Consider the following 7,717-nt stretch of genomic DNA (forward strand, 5'->3'; position numbering starts at 1 on the left):
CTTGCGTCGCAGCTCCTTGCCAGGCCCGTTTTAAGCCCAGCAAGCCGCCGAGCGACATTTGGAGGTAATGGACCAAGTTCTGGGCTCTCGCTCAAGTTTTCCCCAGCATGGAGTCCTGAAAACTTAAATAGAAATTATCCGAGGGCAAGCAGAGGAAAAACTGAGTGCTGAGCTCAGGATGGGACCCAACAATAATACCCTGCATTGCTGCAGCTGGGAAGCTCATCACAGGGCACATCCCGCTCTCTCAACACCGATGGGAAGCTGAAGTGAGCCCATGGGGGCTGTTTTACATTTACACCCCTCTTCCCAAGGGTAAAAATTCATCCTACCGTCCCTCCCCGAAGTAGCACCTCGGGGTTGTCCCACTCCATGGCTGCGGCAGAGCCGGGATGTTTGCTTGGACCACGCCAGCACTTTCCCTGGCTGCCTTTGCCATGCCAAATCCTTGCCAAGTGGTAAATCACACCGGCTGGTAGGTGCCAGCACGCCCCACCGGGCATCCCCATGTCCCCCAGCCTGCCCCACAGCATGGGTGAGACGGGACACAGCAGTGGCAGCCCTGGCACCTCCAAGCCCTCTTGGCCCGAGGCAGCCTGTGCCGATGGGTGCCAAGCCTGCACACTGCCACCTGCTTCCCTGCTGCAACCTCCCCGCCTCCAAAACCCTCCTCCTGCCCCATCCAGAGTGGGGGAAAAAAAGAGGTTTCCTTCTGCTCAGAGGCAAATCACATCCTCTCCCCTCTGTAAAATGGGGACAGTGCGACCGGGCTGCCCATGCCACGGCGGTGCTGCTCCCAAAAGGTCAGGACAACCTCTCCCTGCGGAGCGGAGGGAGTTCCATCACCTGCCTCCCTCCCTCTTCCAGATTAACCCCAGCTCTGTGCCTTCCCCATCACGTTCAAACAAGCACATTTATTCTCTTTGCTAAGTACATACCCCCCCAGCAAGGGATGGAGGTTTGCGGCGAAACTGGTGGCATCCACTGGGGGCCCCCTTGGAAGCATCCACCGTATTTTCCTTCCAACTGATTTTCGCCTCTCACCCAGGGATTAAATAGAAGGAATGTGGCCTATTTTATAAAGGAGCACTGAAAGCGAAGCAGGTTATTTTTAAGGCTTGCGGTTGTATTCCCGCTGCTGGGAAACATACACTTTCCGGGGTTAGGGGAGGACAGGCAGTAACCTGGAAAAGGCCGGCACGGATGGTGTTTCTCCCGGGCCAAGCTCTGCTGGCAGGGTTGAAATCCTGAACAAAGCTGCTGGCTCTGCTCGCGTTATTCGGGGTTTGCAGGATGGCTGGGGTAGGATTGGGTCCAGCCTTGGTGCTACCCACCACCCACCTGGAGAAGGGCTGAGGGTCTTTGGGAGGGGGGGCTCCTGCCCAGCCACGGAACAGACAAACCACAGCCCAAACAAGCTCAAAAGTTTCCTGGCCAGACCCTTTGACTTCCTCGCATCAGGAGCCAGCACAGCATCTCTGCCTTCCCCAGAAGGCTCTATGCCCAGCCAGGGCACAGCACTCTAAAGCCTCCTGCTCACGCAGAGGTGCGGTCCCCCCTTCTCGCCCCAGTATGGGCCAGAACCACCCCAATTCAGGAGGTTTTGGAGCTGGGCTGCTCCCTTCCCAGCTGGTTACAAAGCTTGCAGAGGTTTAGATAAGATGCTTACAGCTGCCCTGCCAGATGTGCTGTGTGTCCCCTCCCCAAGGGGGGACCAGATGCGCACAGCTGCCTGACAAGAGCCAGCCATGCCCATGAACTCACATGCCCTATTCCTGGGGAGCTGATGACAGGTTTCCCCCCCCCCCCCCCCCCCAACACCTCCCCCTGCACCTACAGCCACTGGTGTTTCCCCTGGTGTCTCACACCTACCTCCCTCCTCCACCTTCTCCCCACAGTTTTAAAGCAAGAAAAGACACCCAGAGCAAGGCTGCTGTCCCCAGGGAGCCCCTGTCCCAGAACATGGCAGGAGTATTTTCTTCTGCAGCACCACCAGCCAAGCCCCTTGGCCCACCCCAACCCCAAGCTGCAGGCAGGCAACCTGCACCCGTGGTGGGAGAGGGTGGGTGCTTCCCAGGAGGAAGATGTCCCTGCTCCCGGTGGCAGGGAGACATTGCTGTGCCCAGCCTGTGAGTCCAGAGAAACACAGGGTTAGGGTGAAGTGGGAACATCAGGCACAGGAAGGGCAGAAGAGGGGCTGTAAGAAGGTGTTGAGGGCACCTGGATCAACTTCTGAAGACACCCAGGTCAGGGACTAAAAGGCAGACCCAGAGGAGAGCCAGCCCACAGCCAGGCTAAAGCAAAGCCTCGAGTCACCACGGGAAAACATGGAGTGACAGCAAACAGGGTAGGAGACAGAAGACACCCAGCTACAGAAACAAGAGACAGTGACTCACGGAGGTGTGACAGGATGGAGGTGACAGACCTGCCACCACCTCCTCAATGGTAGGAAACAGCATAGCAAAAGCAAGGACATCACCAGGTAGAGCCACCCAAGTGTGAGGAGGACTCAATAGCTGGTGTCCCTTGCCCTCTGTGCCACCTCCAGACACTCTGAGGAGATCACCTGGGTAAAAGCACCTCAGTGCCTGACCACCAGATTATCTGGGCAGACACAGGGACTCACAAGCCCACACCTCCCGAAGTGCCAATGAGTTCCACTTCTATTTTGTTCTTAAGTCACTCTTTCTTTCTATAAGCCCCAGAAGCAGGGACTTCTCCTCCTCTGCTGGGAAGCCCCCACAGCCAGATCCCAAGGCAGGATGTGTCCTGGGCTGGATCCATCAGGAAGTCCCTACAGCCCTGCTGGGATTTCAGCCCAGTGCTGGGGTCAACATCCTGATTTGAGCTCAGATCAGCAGAAACAAGCAGGGAGAAGAGTGGTCTGATGCCTCTCCTGGGTTAACAACGCTACCAGCATGGTGGTACCAGCGCAGGGAGGGCCAGCACTCCTGGCAGGAGCTGGAGACCACTGGGACTGGAAGGTGGGGATGGACACACAGCAGGAGGAGAGTCTGTGGCAGCTCGGGTGACAGGAACCAGTTTCCAGGCACCTATTCAAATGCAAACAAACAATAGGCCAAACAGGTTTCTTTCAGCACCCACCCAGGGCAGATAGGATCATCTGGCTTTGAAACCCTCCCCCAAAAGCTGTAGCCATGCAAATGCAGGGGTTCAACGAAGGAGGGACTTGATTCCCGGCCAGGCTTCAGGCCAGCGCTGGGACCCATGTAAGCATTACATCCCTGGCCTCCAAAGTGCCCTGCTGCTGCGGACCCCACAGGCTGCAGGACCTTGTGACAGTGTTGCTCCACATTGCTCCTGGGGACAGAGGCACAGCAAGTGCATGAACCGCCTGAGCCCATGCAGGCGGTCCCCCTCTGTTTTGAGGAGGCAAAGCATGGTCCCAGGGCTCCTACCTCCCTGTCCTCATCCCAAAACTTTCCTGGCAGCTTTCACCAGTCCTAGGAGATGCTCTGGGAACCAGGAGGAATGTTCTGGGGGCTCCTCAGGAAGCACAGGTCACACTCTTACGTGGCAGGTGATGAGGACAGGTCTCCAGGAAACCCTACCTGGGAGAGCAGGACACCTAATCCTCCAGAGACAAGTGAAGGACCTGACCAGAAGTGGCCACGGTCCTCCTAGGAGCTGCCCCACACGGGAAACTCAGAGCCAGACCTCAGGCTGGCTGCTGCATCATGAAAGGAGACCCAGGAGCTCTGCTGGGCTCCAAGCCAAGCCCAGCACCCCGGGATGCCGGGAGCCCTCCCCCCCTGCCCGATTCCGGCAGGGCATGCCCACAGCCTGCAGAACAGGCTCAGCTGGCAGCAAGCCCAGCAGGACGGGACAGAGCCTAGGGGAGGAAGAGCAGGGTGCAGGCACGTCACCCTGGGAGCACCTCACAGGAGGTGGGGACAAGGAGCTCATGCAGGCACAGGGCTGTCCCCAGGAGCCTGGCATCCCCTCACCACCTCACCCACCTGAGATAAAGCTCCCCAGCCCTGGCAAGCAGAGGAAAGGATGGAGACAGGAGGACCTGGACACCAGAAAGCATCACCCCAGGCAGCTGCTGCCTGCCACAGCTCTCCAGACTTAAATTCAAGCCAGATTGAGCCCAGCCTCCATTTCCACACCCAGCAACTCCAAGGCAGACAGACAGACAATGACGGAGGGACAACCGCATCCCAGAGCCTGGCTTCTCCACCCCTCCTGCAAAAACAACACGCCCAGAGACACAGCTCCACAGCAGCACAGGACCTACCTCCCAGGGCTCAGTGCCTTCCCGGGGACCAGGGAGAGTATCCATCCTGGCATGGACAGCTGGGACAGGGTCTGCCCCCAGGATCGCCCCAACTCCGGCTGGGGGAGATGGCGGCGCGGGGGGGGGACACACAATAGACCAGCCCTTTGCAGAGCACCAAGGGCTGCAGCATTCAGCAGCAGGGAAGCTGCAACTAAAAGTGGATCCCAGCTCATTTCCCCAGTAAAGGCACTGCTGACCCCCAACCCCACCCCCCATAATTGCCCCAGGCTGGGAGCAGGAGGGAGGATTTATAGCTGCAGCCAAGGGGGACCAGCTGGGGCTCGTTGTCTCGCCTGGAGGAGCCGAGTCAGGGTCACACTTCGGAAATATTTGAGAAGTGCAGTGATTAACAGATCTGAGCTGGCAGCCTGGGCTGTCTCCCTCCGCCTCTGCTTCGCTGCCGCCCTGCGCCAGTGCCCTCCCCCGGGCATCTGCCCACTCTTGCTGCCTCCGTGGCTGGGTCTGGATGGGACCACGCAGCCATTTCGGGCAGTGAAATCCCACTTTGGCTCCATCCCCTGCCACGCACAGCCCCCGAGCTGCGGCGAGCAGGCGTGACCGTGCCCCCCGCTCCCCTTGGCAGCTGTTGCCTCTCCAACACACTTTTGCCAAGCGGCAGCAGGTCTCATCCTGCCCGGCCGCCCCACCGGGAGCTGCACCCTGTGCTCCCCTTTGCCAGGTGGAGGAGCCCGGTTGGGCCGTTGGGCTGCTTTGGGACCTGATTTCCCAAATTATCGAGCACTTTCAGGCTGGTGGGGGTATCTGTACCGCTGACGAGTCCCAGCTTGTCCCAGGAGGCACACAGTACATCCCCAGCCTTCAGCCTCCAGCTGCCTGGCTGGTCCCTGTGGGACCCTGGCTGCTTCTGCACCCAGAAGGAGGTTCTCCCACCCCAAGAGCATCAATCCCTAAGCCGGGCTTGGGGGTAGGGACACCTTTATGGGGTGGCGGAGGATTGGTATGGCTGTGGAGGTGGCTCATGCCACCAAGCTGAGCCTCGCTGGTCTGGGGGATCCATGGGGATGGGTTGGAGGTTCCACCTCCCCTGATTCCCACCTGCCGGGACCCCCTGCCTGCCAGCAGTAGCCCCTGGGGACAACCTCGTGGCATGAAAACGAAACCAGCACAAGGTGCCGGATTGTCTTTCCATGGTGGGGAGAGGCAAGATGAGACCAGCAGGAAGCCTCCCACCGGAGCAGAGGCAGACGGGCCGTCCCATGCCGGCTGTGGTGCTCCCCGGGGAGGACACACCGGCTGCTGCTGCCACCTCCCCACCCGGCCATCGTGCCGGCAGGGCTCGTGGCCGTGCCTTGGCCTTGGCTTTCCCACGCGAGAGCAGCCTTGGGAAGCGGGAGGAGGAAGCGGACCTGCCCCGTGTTCCCGGCGTTTCCTCTCGGCCCCGCATGCCCTGGGGATTTTTTTAATTTGCAGCAACCCAGAGCAGGAGCAGGGAACAGCCTGTGTCCCGGGTAAGGGCAGCAACTGAAACCACGGGGGCACGGGGAGCACTGCTGCACCCCCAGCCCCTCTCTCCACCGCCACCCGCACCCCAGGGGTGCCCACCCAGCGGAGAGAGCAACAGGTCCACCCTTGGAGAAACTGAGGCACAGCCTTCAGAGGGGCTACAGGCAGCCCACAGGGACCCTCTCCTATCCCTGTCCCCATGCCAGGGCACCGGAGTGGAGGATGAGCTCCCAGGGTGCTGGGACATCTTCCTGCTCCAGTCGCACGCCCTGCGAGCAGAGGCGGCTCTTTGCGGTGTTCACCCTTCACCAAGGGTGAGACCAGCCCAGGGACCCAGAAAGGGGGACCCCAGGAAGGACATTCCCCCACCGTGCCTGGTCCAGGGGAGCTGGGATGCCGCAGCTGGGTGCCATCGCAGCTCCGGAGCTGCTGGCCGTGCCATGCCAGAGGCTGGCTGCCCGCCCGGGGACGGCAGTGGCAGGCTCAAACCCAGGGGCCATTGTGCTTGCTACCCGGGGAGGGGGGACGTGCCATCCCACACAGCATCTGGCCTCAACATGGGGCTAAGACAACTGAGGTCATACACTGCACAGCCAGCGGGGCCAGGGAGGAGGGGTTAACCCCTGCGGGCTTGGCATGGGGGTTTGCTGCCCCCCATGTGGGGGGTTCCCACAGCTGCTGCTGCTGGAGGGGATGGGGAGGGATGGGGCCAGGGTGGGATGGGGCAGGGGTGGGATCGGATGGGACTGGGGGTGGGATGGGGCCAGGGTGGGATGGAGCTGGGGTGGGATGGCGCTGGGATGGGATGGATTCAGGATGGGATGGGGTTGGGATGGGATGGGATGGGACAGGACTGGGGAGGATAAGGTTGGGATGGAATGGATCCAGGATGGAATGGGGTTCAAATAGGATGGGATGGGATGGGATGGGACGGGACTGGGGAGAATAAGGTTGGGATGGAATGGATCCAGGATGGAATGGGGTTCAATTAGGATGGGATGGGATGGGATGGGATGGGATGGGATGGGATGGGATGGGACAGGACAGGGGAGAATAAGGTTGGGATGGAATGGATCCAGGATGGAATGGGGTTCAAATAGGATGGGATGGGATGGGATGGGACAGGACTGGGGAGAATAAGGTTGGGACGGAATGGATCCAGGATGGGATGGGGTTGGGATGGGATAGGGTGGGATGGGGCTGGGGAGGATAAGGATGGGATGGGATGGGATGGGATGGGACCAGGGTGGGATGGGGCCAGGGTAGGATGAAGTTGGGATGGGATGGGGCTGGGATGGGGCCAGGGTGGGATAGAGCCAAGGTAGGATGAGGTTGGGATGAGATGGGGCCAGGGTGGGATGGGACCATGACGAAGGAAACCGCCCCGGCTGCGGGATGCAAGAGGAAGCGCGTCCTCCCTGGATGAAGGCTGTGCAATGCCTCCGGTTGTATTTAGACGTGCTTGTCCCTGCGGGTTGGGGCTGGGGAGGGCTCTGGGAGAACGGAGCGCAGCCCGCCGCATTCCCAGCGCCGCTGTTATTTTAACAATACCCCGCTGGCCTGCGTGCCGGGGCTAATTTTAACCCTGGAGCCAGGCCAAGCCGGCCCTAACTTTCCTCGCTGTGATTTATCCCAGCCATTTCCCTTCAAAAACAAGGCCCCCGTGCCAGCCCCGCCGTCTCCCCAGGCAGGGGCATGCTGCTGTGGGTCCTGCCCCACCGGGCAGGGTAAAGCAGGGCAGGATTTGCCCCTCAGTGGGTTGTTTGGAGAGTGGGAGGGTGGGCAGTGCAGGACCACCCCCCCCAGCGCTCAGCCCCCCGCCACCCACAGCACAGGGATTTTTGGAAGCTGGCTGGGAGCCAGGGGATGCTCGGAAGTGGAGCCTTCCCCAGGATCCTGGAGCGGCTCCGTTTTCCACAGACATCTCTGGGAAGGAGGTGGGTATTTTTT

This window comes from Numenius arquata, chromosome 11 (genome assembly GCF_964106895.1).
Source record: "Numenius arquata chromosome 11, bNumArq3.hap1.1, whole genome shotgun sequence".
NCBI lineage: Eukaryota > Metazoa > Chordata > Aves > Charadriiformes > Scolopacidae > Numenius > Numenius arquata.